We start from the raw sequence: 16,393 nt of genomic DNA, 5'->3' as shown, positions 1-16,393 counted from the left end.
TGGAGACGCTTTCTTGGAAGGGTTGGCTATAGGAACAAGAAATATTTTGTTTGGGAAAAGAAAAAGTTTGGGGATGGATAGTAATAGCCTTCAAATGTAGGAAGATTGGGAAAAGAAAGTTTGGGGATGGGTAGTAATAGCCTTCAAATGTAGGAAGATTAATCTTGCAGAAAAGCATTTTCACCGCAAGAATCATCTAAGGAGCTTGTTAAAAATATGGAATCCCGGCCAGGCGCCGTGGCTCATGCCTGTAAACCCAGCACTTTGGGAGGCCAAAGTGAGTGGATCACCTGAGGTGGGGAGTTTGAGACCAGGTTGGCCAACATGGTAAAACGCTATCTCTACAAAAAACACACAAAAAAATTAGGCATGGTGGTGGGCACCTGTAATCCCAGCTACTTGGTTACTTGAGAGGCTGAGGCAGGCAGTTTGCTTGAACCCTGGAGGCAGAGGTTGCAGTGAGCCGAGATTGCGCCACTGCACTCCAGCCTGGGTGACAGAGTGAAACTCCATCTCAAAAAAAAAAAAAAAAAAAAAAAGAAAAAAAAAAGAAGAAGAAGAGGAAGAAAAAGAAAAAGGAATCCCAGGGCTTTCCCTGCACTTGATTTGCTGGGTATGATGTAGGACTAGAGAATATTTTGTTTGTTCTGTTTTTTTTAACAAGCACCCAGGTAGTTCTTTTTAAAGAAAATGGTGGGAAATGCCATTTTATAAGAGGTAGTGTTGTCACTGTGGGAAAAACTAGGACTCATGGGCTCAAATTACAGGGAGGCAGACTTGGACTCAACAGGAGATTGTTTCAAACTAGAAGGGCCGTCAAGTGGATGAAGCTGCCTCCCTGCCTGGATTCCAGGAGAGCCCTTCAACCTTCCAGGGGCTAATCCTATAGGAAGTGAATAAGATTCGTACTTAAATGGCTGAAATATTGGGTTCAAGGAAGTGCAAAGTCTTTCAAATGCTTGGGGATAGCAGTTATTGCGAGAGTGGGAAAAGGTAGCAAACAACGAGTAAACAAAACCCAAAAACCACACACACATAAAAATAAGGGAACGCTGGGGAAAAGGGAAACAAAATAGTGGATGTAATTAAACCCTCATAACTTTACTGTGAAGCATGTTTTAAAGAAATTAAACCCTCGATGGTCTTGAAGAGCAGAGGAAATCACATTTTTAATATACTTAGAACCATGGGATAAACAAGATTGATGAATTGAACTGCAGTCTCAGTTATTAACTTGATTAACTTAAAGTGCAAGGGCCTTAGCAATTAGCATGCAGAATCATCTTGCGTTTGCAAGTAAAAAATTATGAGGAAATGGACCGTGAAGCGGAGGTCTCAGGGCTGCAGGAGATGAACTGGCCAGAGCAGATTCATCTGTAGTCAGTAAATGCCCCTAGCAGCTTTGAAGGGGGAGGGAAGCTTGTGGCCACTTCTGACCTGCAGGTGGCAAGTCAGATGCAAAAGGTCTGATTTGTTTCTGGATCTCATTGGAGGTTGCTATAGAATTGGAGGCTGATTCTAGAAACTCACTCTAGACAGGCCTGAGGGGGGCTCAGAAAGGTAGGAGGGATCATTATTATTGTTTCTGAATATTTATTAAGTCCCTTATATATTATTTAATTCTCATAAAAATCCTGAAAGAAGGATTTAATCATCCCCAATGTCTATTGAAGAAACTGAGGCTCTGAGAGATTGTACAACTTGCCACCCAAAACATAGTTATTCCCTTAATAAATGCTTATTGAGTATTTCCTAGGGGCTAGCAAGTGAAAGATCTTAGATCTGAATCTTTACCTAACTCTAAACTGCATACCCTTTCTTTTAAACGAAGGATTAACTTTAATATTAACTAATATGCCATTACAAACCTGTAAGAAAAATTCCAGTAATTCAAAAGAAATTGGCAAATGGCATGCATAGGCAGTTCACACAAAAAATATTAATATAATGAATGGGGCGTAAAATTTTAAAGACATTGCAGTAAAAGGAATGCAAGAAAAAAGCAATGGCATATTTGTTGAGGGATATGTAAGCTAGTGTATCCTCTTTGAAGCTCAGCTTGGCAACATCTAGGAGAATTTTAAATGCCCATTCTATTTGGCCCAGAAAATCTATTCACTTATGTATATATACATATACATATATATAAGGAAAGGTATATCTCTGGAGACCCTTATTTTAGTGTTGTTTGTAAGAGCAAAGGACTAGAAGCAACCCAAATGATCTTCAATTGGGGAATTATTTTAAATAAGTCATGGTAAAACATAAAATGAAAAAAAATTACAAAGCCCACATTTAATTACTAGATGAGCCCACCTCTCAAAAATGATGGGGAGAGCCGGTGATAGTCATGGCACCTTATAAAGAGATGTAAAACTTTGTATTTCTTGATCATTTGCAAATATACTATTTATTTGGAGCCTTTCAGCAACTCTGAGAAGCAGACAGAGCAGGTATTATTCCATCCTATACATAGACAAGGAGTTGTCCACTAGAATGATGAGAAATGACAGAGGCCTAGAATGCAGCTTTGGGAACTCTGCCCAGTGCTCTTCACGACACCAGCATTGGGAAAATAGGCATCTGTGGAGGGAGTGTCGCCTTCTTCTGGAGAAGGAATAAGATCAAGGAATCATTGTTTAAGTTGATAGGGAGAGGGCCCCTTGGGATAGAGTGGCTTGCTCAGCTAGAAGAATAGTTTCTCTAGCTCCTGGTGAGCCTCCTCTTTCCTCCCACCTTGGGGAGCAGACAGCCCTGGGCAAAAGACACTGAACACTCTCACCACTGTTCCTGGATGACCAAAATAAAGGTAATTCTTATAGCAGATACTTCCATTGTGGTACTTGTCCCTTTGGATACTCACAGAGGCTCAAACCTGACTTTTCTATCTTAAGACCAAATAGAAAGAGAGAAGGGGAGTAAAACTGAACCAACCTTGAAGTGAGGAAGTCATGGAGATCGTCCTGTGGTTTCAGGCCTCAAAGCAAAAGAATCTCATCCTGTTTTCTTCTGTGGTAGGGTTTCAAGTCCTAGTGGCCCACTGGACTCATCTGGAAGAAGTGATATTTTAGAGCTGGTTCATATTAGCTCATGAAAACCATTCTGAAATTTTCAGAAATTTTGTGAACCAATGGTTGAACCCACCATTATTAAAAAGTATATACACGTATAATTAAATTATTTTAAAAACAAGTAATAAATACTCAAAACTCATTACTTCCTGATTATTTTATGCTTATCTATGCTCTTGAGATTATGTACTTATATCTACTGTATGTGTGTGGTGGAAACACTATCTAATGGTATACAACTGCTCATCTCTTCCCAATTCCTGTGCTCAGTGATGTCACATCGTTAACTTAAAATCGACCATGGTGGGGGTATTTACACCATGGAAATGGGCAAATTCTACAACTAAAGCCTGATTTATCATCTTGTTGATTGTCTGGGCTTAAGAAAGGTATGAAAAAATACAAATAATGCAGATTAAACTAAAAGTATGCCTTGCCTGTAACCATTACCTTGTGAATAGCACAACAAGTTGAGAAAATATTCCTCTAGTATTCAAAATCATTATTTGCTTCAGCAAAGAGTTACTCTTTTTATTGACAAGTAAAAAATTCTGACATAGTTTTACGTTTCACTTTCATTTTTCTCGTTAACACAAATGAAAATATCAACCAACAGTTATGTCCGAACTACACTCACTCATCATTTGCAGACATACTTTATGGGTATAAGAGTTAAGTAAAAATCAGTGACGGCATTCTGTGAGAATCTTTTGGCTAAATGGCATCCATAATACAGAGTATTATATATTTACTTTTTTTTCTTTTGAGATGGAGTCTCGCTCTCTCGCACAGACTGGGGTGCAGTGGTGCGATTTCAGCTCACTGCAACCTCCGCCTCCGGGTTCAAGTGATTCTTCTGCCTCAGCCTCCCGAGTAGCTGGGACTACAGGTGTGCACCACCATGCCTGGTTAATTTTTTTTTTTTTGTATTTTTAGTAGATACAGAGTTTCACCATGTTGGCCAGGATAGTCTTGATCTCTTGACCTCGTGATCCGCCCGCCTTGGCCTCCCAAAATGCTGGGATTACAGATGTGAGCCACTGCGCCCAGCCTGTTTTACTTTTATAAGCAAATTGTGTGCAACACATCTTTTATATCACTAAAATTTATAATAAACTTATATATGTATGAGCATACAGATTTTTTTTCTTTTGGAAAGCTAGCTATTAAACATTACCACCACACCACTACTACTTGGGAACTTTACAAATCATTCATATCTGGATCCAACCCCCAAATTTCCTGATGTAACAATTACATCAGCCTCATGATTTTAATGTGTAGCCAAGGCTGAGAACTAGTGCTCCAGGGATTTTTCAAAACTGAATTCTAGAAATTCTAGGTTAGATTATTGGACTAAGATTGGCTTCACAGGAGATACCGACCTCCTTCCTAGGCACAGGTGGCTATGGGGAAGCTTTATCCTCTGACATGCAGCCAGGCCGTTTTTGAATAGGGACGTGCATGCACCCTGCCTTCAAAAAGATTCCAGCTTTCTGAGGCAAGGAGAGAAGGTTGACATAAATGAAATGTGATGGATAACATAGAGCTTAACAAAACTCAGCTCCAGATTATGGGAAAAGGAGGAAAGTGTGAGGATACGTTTGTCACAGGCACCAAGTTGGCAATAGTAGACCATCAAAGATCTCATTGAAGGAGGCCAGAACTAGACCAGTGCCAGACTTAACATGATTGTACTTCTAACAATTAATAAGACACATTGCAGTACCTACATACTGAGTCATTTTTTTATTTTCCTGAAAAAATTACACATACAACCCCATTCATGGATGCTAGAGGCAGAAATATCGATCTTTTAGAGGGAATCTCTGCCTAAATAGGTAGTTTAATCCTTCTCATAAAGAGTCTGTTATTCCCCCCCCCACCGTGTTTTTCAATTATTCTTCTTGTACACTGTATTTCTTCCTATCAATTCCTTTCTCTGATCTTAATGGCCTCTTACTCATTGAAAAAAGAGTAACTGCTCTTTCTTCCCAAGTCTCCTCAGAGCCAGCTGAATGCCAAAAGTCTGGCCAATTATCCTAGATTGAGGGTCTCAGAAAGGTAGAAAACCAGAGAGAGAGGCTTCAAGGAGATATAAAGGAAAGAGAGTGGTCAAAGAGTCAGTATATGCCATGCTCTTCTAATCAAACTTGGATGTAATTCAAAGAGATCTGCCGATAGATTAAAACCTATGAGGGATAGCTACGAGGGTGGTAAAAATATTCCTATTCTCCGCTTCACAAATCTCATCTGCCTTGAAGTCCATCACAGGATACTGCAGGGAGACCAGTGGAAAATGCAAAGCAGCCTGGATTGTTCTATAATCATTCTCTACCTTCTATAATATATTTAGGTTGATTTCAGTTCTAGACACACTTTGGGTATTTTAAGGGGTGGGGATTAGAGCAAGAAATTGGAAAGATCTAAAACCAGAAACCCTGTAATCCCAGCACTTTGTGAGGCTGAGGCAGGTGGATCACCTGAGGTCAGGAGTTTGAGACCAGCCTGGCCAACATGGTGAAATCCCATCTCTAGTAAAAATACAAAAATTGCTGGGCCTGGTGTCATGCACCTGTAGTCCCAGCTACTCAGGAGGCTGAGGCAGGACAGTCTCTTGAACCGGGGAGGCAGAGGTTGCAGTGAGCCGAGATTGTACCACTGCACTCCAGCCTGGGCAACAGAGTGAGACTTTGTCTCAAAAATAAACAGACAAAATCCCCCAGAAACCTGTGACAGAGGCTACTACTTATTCCCCTGTTTATTAATTCTCTTCTTCCTTAATGCAGCCAACATTTCTTAACTGGGCAAATCATTAGCTGGAATAAAGCTTGCTCCACAGTTTGTTGAGACCTTTTGATGAAATTCTGACAGATAAGAAATAAGGCCGGGCGTGGTGGCTCACGCTTGTAATCCCAGCACTTTGGGAGGCAGAGGCGGGCGGATCACGAGGTCAAGAGATCGAGACCACGGTGAAACCCCGTCTCTACTAAAAATACAAGAAAATTAGCTGGGCCTAGTGGTGGGCGCCTGTAGTCCCAGCTACTCGGAGAGGCTGAGGCAGGAGAATGGCGTGAACCCGGGAGGCGGAGCTTGCAGTGAGCCGAGATTGCGCCACTGCACTCCAGCCTGGGCAACAGAGCGAGACTCCATCTCAAAAAAAAAAAAAAAAAAAAAAAGAAATAAGTGGGAACATTATGTGAGATTTCTAGGAAGTGTTTTTAAATGGAAAGGATGCCTTCTTTATCCTTTCCTCCCCTTTGCTGGCTGAAATACAGATATAACTAGAATGTTGAAAATGATTTTGGACCACTGACAATGGTGAAGAGCAAGTGGAAGGAGCCAGAGTTCCAGTTCTAGGTAAGATGGAGTAGACACACTGTACTTTGTCTTTCCCACTGAACGCTACTTTAAAACTTTCACAGAATACTTGAAACTGATATTTGAGGACTCTGAAAAGTGAATGATAGCAGGCAGTTTATGGAAAATGAGAAGAAATTCAAAGTATCACATAATCAGTGATGACCTTACCCCCTTCTTTTACCTCTCTTATCCCCCAGGCTAGACTACTCAAGGCAGCCCAAACCATAAGTGGGCAGCCAGACGTGAAAACAAGCTTTAGGAGAAGCACTCTAGTATTAGCTTGAAGAGTGAGAATGGGGATTCCTAAAGTATTGAAACTCACCCCCCATTTCTCTTTGTTTTCTCCATTCTGTTGCATCCTGACCCCAGGACAATCCTGCAATGGTAATAGCAGTAATAGGGTAGCAGAGACATGCAAACACCTAAAACTCTGAGGGAGGGGAACTTTCCTCTCAGATGGTGGGGGTGTGGTCCCAAAAGTGTAAGGTAAACCTCTATTTTGCTTTTTCTGTCCATCTTTCCACAACTTGATCTTTGTCACAGGCTCAGTTGTGGGAAATATTCAGCAGAGTGGAATAAAAAGCCCCAGCTTTCTGGCCAGAAGACCATAAAGGGGAACCCCAGGGAAGCAGAAAGTATCAGAGATATCATGAGAGCTCCTGCTTGGGAAAGAAACCCCATAAAGCTCCTGGGTTCACCCTCAAGTTGTACGTATGTGGACCCGTCCCTAAACAGCACACCACAGACTTGAGAAGTGAACCACTGATAGGCCACCACCCAAGTCTCAGACTGGTCACTGGGTGGCACACATGTCAGACAGATATGAACAGTGCAGGAAAGGATTTGAAAATAGAACTGTCACTGGAATTACATCTCACAGAAAGATAGTCAGAACTTGAGGCTTAAAGCCAAAGAGGTCTATTGCCTGGCAAAACAAAAATATAAATTTTTTCCATGGGATTTAAACAAGACTTGGAGTCTGATAACATAATAAACAAAATGTCCAGAATGCAATAAAAAATTATTTGGCATACTAACAATCAGGCAATACAAAAATTAGCTAGGCATGTTGGTTCATGCCTGTGGTCCCAGCTACTCGGGAGGCTGAGGTGGGAGGATCACTGGAGCCCAGGAGGTCGAGACTGCAGTGAACTATGATCGCACAAATTCACTCAGCCTGGGGGACAGAGCAAGAGCGGGTCTCAAAACAAACAAACAAACAAACAAAACCAATCAGACAAATCTCAATTTCTAACACAAAAGACAATCAACAGACACGAATTCAAAAATGACACAGATGTTGAAATTATCTGTCAAGAACTTTAAAGTAGCTATTAATTCTTGGATCATATTATATGCTCCAAGAACTAAGGGAAAACATTCTTTTAATGAACGGAAAGATAGAATGTCTCAGCAAACAAATAAAAAATATATTTTTTTAAAATTGATGTTTTAGAACTAAAAAATACAATAAGTGAAATAAAAAATTCACTGGGTGGTTTTAACAGTAGACTCAAGATGACAAAGGTAGGAATCAATGAACTTGCAGATAGAGAAATGCAAGTTATCCAATATAAACTATATAGAGAAAAAAATTAACAGAGCCTCACAGCCCTGTGGGACAACACCAAAAGGTCTAACATTGGTGGTGTCAGAGTTCTAGAATATAAGAATGCAGAAAAAAAATTTGAAAAAATAGTGTCTGAAAACTTCTTAAATTTGTCCACACACATAAACTTCAGATTCAAAAAGCTCAGTTAACCTTAGACAAAATTAACCAAATAAACCTATGTCCGAATACGTCATAATCAAACTGCTGAGAACTGAAGACAAGGGAGAAAAATCTTAAAGACGTCAAGAAAAACAGCACATTACTTATAGTGGGAAATAACTCAAATGGCCATGGATTTTTCATTAGAGAGCATGGGCGCAAGGAAGATGTGGAACGACATTGTTAAAGTGCTGAAAGAAAACAAGTGTCAACCCAAAATTGCATTTTTGAGATAAAATCAAACTTGTTTATGTGGTAGCCTCATTTTTCTACTTTTCTGGATTTGATTTTTCTAATATTTTGTTTGTTTTTTTAATCTTTGTTCATGAGACAGATTCCCTTATAATTTTATTTTCTTGTATTTTCCCTGTATGGTATTGATATTAAGATTATATTAGCCTTATATTACACATAGGGGAGTGTTCTCTTTTTTTCTATACTTGGCTATAGCTTGCATAAGATTGTTTTTCTTTTTTTTTTTTTGAGATGGAGTCTCGCTTTGTCACCCAGGCTAGAATGCGGTGGTGCGATCTTGGCTCACTGTAACCTCTGCTTCCTGGGTTCAAGCAATTCTCCTGCCTCAGCCTCCCTAGTAGCTGGGATTACAGGTGTGCACGACCATGCCTAACTTATTTTTGTATTTTTAGTAGAGATGGGGTTTCACCATGTTGGCCAGGCTGGTCTGGAACTCCTGACCTCAGATCATCTGCCTGCCTTGGCCTCCCAAAGTGTTGAGATTACAGGTGTGAGCCAACATGCCTGGCCAGTTTTTCAATTTGTATTTAAATTTATTTGGTAGAATAAATAAATATTAAAAGCTAGGAAGCCATATGGAGCTTAAGTTTTCTTTGTGGGATTTAGAAGATGGATTAAATTTCCTTAATAGTTTTAGGACATTCATATTTTTTATTTCTTCCTGAGTCAGTTTTGGTGGTATATTTTTCTAAGTAGTTACTCATCTAATCTAAATTTTCAAATGTATTGGTACAAAGTTGTTTATAATATCCTGTTTATCTTTAAATGACTGCATCATCTAGATTAATATTTCCCTTTTTATTCCTAATATTGTTTATTTTGCATTTTATTTCTTTTCCTAGGAATCTTTCTAGAGATTTTTCAATTTTATGAGCCTTCAAGAAATCAGCTTCTGGTTTTAATTCTATACATAATTTCATCAATTTCTGGTTTATCTTTATTTTCTTTTTTTTTTTGGGATGGAGTCTCGCTCTGTCGCCCAGGCTGGAGTGCAGTGGCGCAATCTCGGCTCACTGCAAGCTCCGCCTCCCGGGTTCACGCCATTCTCCTGCCTCAGCCTCTCCGAGCAGCTGGGACTACAGGCACCCGCCACCACGCCCAGCTAATTTTTTGTATTTTTAGTAGAGATGGGGTTTCACCATGGTCTCGATCTCCTGACCTCGTGATCCGCCCGCCTCGGCCTCCCAAAGTGCTGGGATTACAAGCGTGAGCCACCGCGCCTGGCCTATCTTTATTTTCTTTGTTCTATTGCCTTTGAAATTATTTCAATAATGTGATTATTTGGGAATCTGGCTCTGTAAATAGTAGGTGACATGGAGACAGCTAAAAAATAACTCAGTTGTAGACATGCTATGTTTGAGATTCTTAAGAGCTACCTAAGTACAAATGGAGATACTTTTTGAGCCTTTTCTATATGACAAGGACAATTGCAAATACTTTACATGTACTAACAGACTTAATGCCTGTAACAGTCCTATGAGAAGGGTACCATCACTGCTGTCTTTTATAGATGAGAAACTGAGGCTCAGAGAGGTTCACTTACTTGCAGAGCTAATAGAGAAGAGAGGCAGAGTGTGAGCCTAGGCAATACAGCTCAGGAGCCCTACTCTGAAGCTCCACAGCTAAATGATGACACAGTGGCTCCAAGTAAACTGCTGGATTCTGAATCCGAAATGCATATCTGATCACCATGCTTTATTACTCAAATCTTTGCAATCTTGTCATGGTTCCTAGGTTAAAAGCCAAAATTCTTTACCAGTTTTATAAAACCCTGCAAAATTTAGCTCTTGCTCACCTCCTCAGCCTCATTTTGAATTAGCTTCTCTCTTGGTCTATCTCATTTGTACTGTTCATCTCTAAGATTTTCAAATATAATATGGGTTCTCCTTGTCCCTAAACTTGAAACCCTCTTCTTCTTTCTCTTTGCTTGGTCATCTTCTAAGTCTCAAATATTACCTCCTCCAGGAAGCCTTCTCTGATGCTCCTGCCTGGGTTAGGTGCCTGACCCCTACATGGTCATGACAATCTTTAACACTTACCACACTTGGGACTGCTGTTGTAGGTGTGTCTTCTCATCTAGCTCTAAACTTACTAAGGCCAGGGAGGTTGACAGTCATTCACAGCTGTGTTCCCATTGCCTAACAGAGGGCTTGGCACATAACGGCCCTATGATAAATATATTTAAACTGTTTGTTGGCCAGGTGCCATGGCTCACATCTGTAATCCCAACACTTTGGAAGGTCAAGGCGAGAGGACAGCTTGAGCCTGGGAGTTTGAGACCAGCCTGGGCAACAGGGAGAGACCCCATCTCTAAAAAACCCCCAAAACTTAGCTGGGCTTGGTGGTGTGTACCTGTAGTCCCAGCTACTCGGGAGGCTGAGGTGGGAGGATTGCTTGAGCCTAAGAAGGCTGAGGCTGCAGTGAGCTATGATGGTGCTATTACGCTCTATTCTGGGCAACATAGCAAGGCCCTGTCTACAAAATAATAACAATAATAATAATAATAACAATAATTAGCCAGGCAGGGTGGCATACACCTGTGGTCCCAGCTACTTGGGAGGCTAAGATGGGAGGATCACTTGAGCCCGGGAAGTTGAGGCTGCAGTAAGCCGTGTTCACACCGCTGCTTTCCAGTCTGGGCATCAGAGTGAGACCCTGTGTCAAAAAAAAAAAAAAAAAAAAAAAAAATTAAACTGGTTGCTTAAGTCCCAGAAGTAAAATTGGCATCTTTGAGCTATATCTCTCTCTCTGGGCCCAAGGCCTCTGAGAATTTGGGATGTCTTAGAAACACTTCAGATACTTTATAGATCTCATATCCAGGACTTAATTCACTGTCTGAAAATTAGGTTACCATTCTCCTGGGACCAACCCGCAGGAGATGAGATTTCCAGAACTTTTTGCTTTATAAAAGCTAGAGAGGCATTTCTTCTGGTATTTTGACCTTGTAGATTCCAGTCCCATCTGGAAACTAAAAATGCAAAGTCATGTATATTTATGAGGAAAAAAAACTAGCCAAAGCTGTTAAATTATCCTTTTTTCAGATGCTAAATAAATTTGTTCTAACCAATGGGACGAGGACACATGGACTATTATTTAAACAAAGATTGATTTAAAGTTTGAAGTAGATGCCAGCAAATTCCCTACGCCCCAAAGTACTTCCTTGGTGCTGCCTAAAATTCCACCTATAACATTTATTTTGGATAAAAGCAGTTGCGTCTTTCAAAATGCAAATCTCACCAGAGTTGAAGGGGACAGTGCTAAAAGAGATAACATGATGAGCTGCTTTCAGTGGTCATTTGTGTGTGTGTGTGCATGATTTAAAATTTTCTGTGAATTCATAAATCATCTCTTTCAAACTAACAGATCAGTTAAGAATGGGTTCCATGAAGAAGAAAAGAGAGAAAAAAGAGAAGAGAAGAAGTCACTGCCAGGATGATTCCTATTGGGAATAGGATGCCAAACCCCAGGTAAGCAGGAAACACCATGGAATGCCAGGGAGGGAGGAAGAGGGGTCTCCTGTAGGCAGGAAGGAAAGCTTAATAAAGAAATTGCATCCTGTTTACAATTTTTCCAGGGACAGGTTTGTCTCTTCTTTCCATATAGCTATGCCTGATGACCTGCACCTCTGTCCTACCTTAACCTATCCCATTAATTTGAAATAAGGGATTTTTTTTTAAAAAGATAGCTTTATTGAAATAGAATGTGCATATAGCAAACTGCAGATATTTAAAGTATTTAAGTAAATAAGTGAGATACCTGTGAGATGATCACCACCATTAGGATAATGAACATATCTGTCACATGCAAAAGTTCCTTTGGCGTTTGTGTCAGTCCTTTCTTCTGCCCCTTCCCATCCTCTCCCCCTCGGCAACTACTAATTTGGTTTCTGTCACTATGGATTAATTTGCATTTTCTTAAATTTTATATGAACAAAATCACACTGTATATATATTTTTTCACTTGGCAATATTGTTTTGTATTGTTATATTAATAAGTATTTATAGTTCATTACTTTTTTATTGTTGAGTAGTATTCCATGGTATGAATATGGCATCATTTGTTCATTCATCTGTTAATGGACTTTTGGATTGTTTCCAGTTTTTGGCTATTACAAATAAAGCTGCTATGCACATTCATGTATAAATCTCTGTGTGGACATATGTTTTTAGTTCTCTTGGGTAAAAACCAACAACTAGAATGGTTGGGTCATATGGTAGGTGTATTTTAACTTTCTGAGAAATCGTTTTTAGAAGTGATTGTGCCATTTTACATTCCCAGGAGTATATGAGAGTTCCAGTTTCTCTGCATCTTTGCCAATGCTTGGTAATGCCACACTTTTAAACTTTAGCCATTCTAATAAGTATATAGTGGTACCTCCTTGTTGTTTTAACTTGCATTTGCCTAATTACTGATGATGTTGAGCATTTTTTTCATGTGCTTGTTTGCCTTTGTATACCTTCTTTGGTAAAATGCCTATTCAAATCCTTTGCCCATTTAAAAAAATTGGATAATTGGATTGTTTTCTTATTTTTGCGTTGTGAGAGTTCTTAATTTTTTCTTGATATATCCTTTGTCAAATATATGCTTTGCAAATATTTTTTCCTCAGTCTTTCAGTTGTCTTTTTATTCTCTTAACAATGTCTTCCAAAGAGCAGAAGTTTTAAACTTTGAAGTACAAGTTATCGATGTTTTCTTTTATTGACTATGATTTTAATATAATGGTTAAGAAATCTTTGTCTAACTCAAATTTTTGAAGATTTTCTGCTATGTTTACCTCTAAAAATTTTATAGTTTTAAGTTTTGTGTGCAGGTTTCTGTTCCATTTTGAGTTAATTTTTGCATATGGTGTGAGGATTGGATCTACGTTTAATATTTTTGCTTATGGAGATCCAATTGTTCCAGCACCATTTTTTGAAAAGATTATGTTTCTTCCACTGAATTGTCTTTGCAACTATCCGAACATAGTTGTCCACATATGTGTTGGCCTATATCTGGACCCTCTATTTTGTGCCATTCGTCTATTTGTTTATCTTTATGCCAATATCATATTGTCTTGATTACTGTAGCTTTATAATAAGTCTTGGAATTAGATAGTATATGCCTTCCAACTGTGTCTTTTTCAAGTTGTTTTGGCTATTCTAGGTCCTTTGCATTTCCATATGAAGTTTAAAATCAGCTTGTGAATTTCTACAAGAAAAAAAAAACCCTGCTGGAATTTGGATAGGAATTGCATTGAATCTATAGAACAATTTGGTGAGACCTGACATCTTAAAAATTTTTAGTCTTCCAACTCATAAACAAGTTTTTCAGATTTATTCCTAGATATTCCATACATTTGGCACTATTATAAATGATCATTTTTAAAAATGTAAAATTTCTGGTTTATTTCTAGTAAATAGAAATAATTTTATTTTTATTTTTCGAGACAGTCTCACTGGGTCGCCCAGGCTGGAGTGCAAAGGTGCAATCATGGCTGGAGTGTAGAGGCACTTCAGCGATCGTCCCACCTCAATCTCCCGAGTAGCTGGGACCACAGGTACCTGCCACCATGCCTGGCTAATTTTTATACTTTTGGTAGAGACAAGGTTTCACCATGTTGCCCAGGCTGGTCTTGAACTCCTGGGCTCAAGCAATCTGCCCACCTCAGTCTCCCAAAGTGCTGGGATTACAGGCTTGAGCCACACTGCACTTGGCCTGATAATAATGTTTAAATATCGATCTTATAGACTGAAATCTTGCTAAATGTATTTATTAATATTAGTAGCTTTTTAATAGATTCCAGCAGATTGCCTACATTGACAATCATACCAAGTGTTGTTTATAAAGAAAGACAAGTTTATTTCTTTCCAATCTGGATGTCTTTTATTTCTTATTCTTCCCCTTTTGCACTGACTAGACCTTCAAATACAAGATTAATAGAAGTGATGAAAGCAGACATCTTTGTCTTATTCCAGATCTTAGGGAAAAACATTCAGTCTTTCGCCACTAAGTATGATGTAAGCTGTAGGTTTTTCTAGGTGACCTTTTTATCTAGTTGAGAAAGTTCCCTTCCTTTCCCAGTTTGTTGAGGGTTTTTATTAGAAATGGATGTTGGATTTTGTCAGTGCATTTTCTGCATCTGTTAAAATGATCACATGGTTTTTTACTTTTTAGCAAACTTTAAAAAATGTTAATAGGGTGAATTACATTAGTTCATTTTTCACTGTTTAATCAACCTTTCATTCCTAGGATAAATCCTATTTGGTCATGATGTATTATACTTTTCATATATTGTTGGATTCATTTTGTTAAAATTTTGTTTAGAATGTTTGCATATATGTTTATTAGGTAGATTGGTCTGAATTTTTCTTTCTTTATAATATGTCTGGTTTTAGTATCAGGGTAATGATGACCTCATATAATGAGGTGAAACGTATTTCTTCTTCACTTTTCTGAAAGACTTTGTGTAGAATGAGTATTATTTTTTCCTTAAATATTTAGTAGAACTCATCAGTGTATCTATTTGGGGCTGAAGTTTCTTTGTGGGAAGGTTTTTAATTACAAAATCAAGGTCTCTGATCTATTCAGTTAATCTACTTCTTCCTAAGTGAGGTTTGGTATTGGTCCATTTAATCTAAATTGTCACATTTATTATCATAAAGTTGTTCATAATATTTCCTTATTAATTGTTTAGCATCTGTAGATTGTATAAGGAACTAGCCACTTTCATTCTTATTGCTAATTAACATCCTTTTCTTTCAGACTGAAGAACTCCCTTTAGCATTTCTTGTAAGACAGGTCTGGTGCTGATGAAATTGCTTAGTTTTTGTTTGTTTAGGAAAGTCTTTATTTCTCCTTCGTGTTTGAAGGGTGTTTTCGCTGGATATACTATTCTAGAATAACATTTTTTTCTTTTCAGATTTTTTTCCTTCAGTCGTTTCAGTCAGAAATGGCTTTCTTAAAGTCATTTTATGACTTTAGGTGCGTCATGCCACTCTCTCCTGGCCTGTAAGGTGTCCACTGAAAAGTCTGCTGCCAGATGTATTGGAGCTCCATTGTATGTTACTTGTTTCTTTTCTCTTGCTGCTTTTAGGATCCTTTCTTTATCCTTAACCTTTGGGAGTTTGATTATTAAATGCTTTAAGGTAGTCTTCTTTGGATTAAATCTACTTGGTGTTCTATAACCTTCCCGTACTTGGATATTGATATTTTTCTCTAGGTTTGGGGAGTTCTGTTATTATCCCTTTGGATAAACTTTCTACCCCTATCTCTTTCTCTACCTCTTCTTTAAGGCCAGTAACTCTTAGATTTGTCTCCCACCTTTTTATTTTATTTATTTATTTATTTATTTATTGAGATGGAGTCTCCCTCTTGTCACCTAGGCTGGAGTGCAGTGGCGCAATCTCGGTTCACTGCAACCTCTGCCTCCCGGGTTCAAGTGATTCTCCTGCCTCAGCCTCCCAAGTAGCTGGGATTACAGGCGTCTACCACCACACCCGGCTAATTTTTGTGTTTTTAGTAGAGACAGGGTTTCACCATGTTGGCCAGGCTGTTCTCGAACTCCTGACCTCAACTGATCCACCCACCTCAGACTCCCAAAGTGTTGGGATTACGGGTGTGAGCCACTGTGCCCAGCCAGATTTGCCCTTTTGAGGCTATTTTCTAGATCCCGCTTTTTATTATTTTTTCTTTTGTCTCCTCTGACTAGTCTTTTCAAGTAGCCTGTCTTTAAGCTCACTAGTTCTTTCTTCTGCTTGATCAATTCTGCTATTAAAGGACTGTGATGCATTCTTCAGTAGGTTGAGTGCATATTTTTTAGCTCCAGAATTTCTGCTTACTTCTTTTGAATTATTTCAATATCTTTGTTAAATTTGTTTGTCAGTATTTTGAATTCCTTCTCTGTATTACCTTGACTTTCATTGAGCTTCCTCAAAACAGCTATTTTAAATTCTCT

The sequence above is a fragment of the Hylobates moloch genome, unplaced genomic scaffold, assembly GCF_009828535.3.
Source record: "Hylobates moloch isolate HMO894 unplaced genomic scaffold, HMol_V3 SCAFFOLD_16, whole genome shotgun sequence".
In the NCBI taxonomy this organism is placed as follows: domain Eukaryota; kingdom Metazoa; phylum Chordata; class Mammalia; order Primates; family Hylobatidae; genus Hylobates; species Hylobates moloch.
This window is presented reverse-complemented; position numbering follows the sequence as displayed.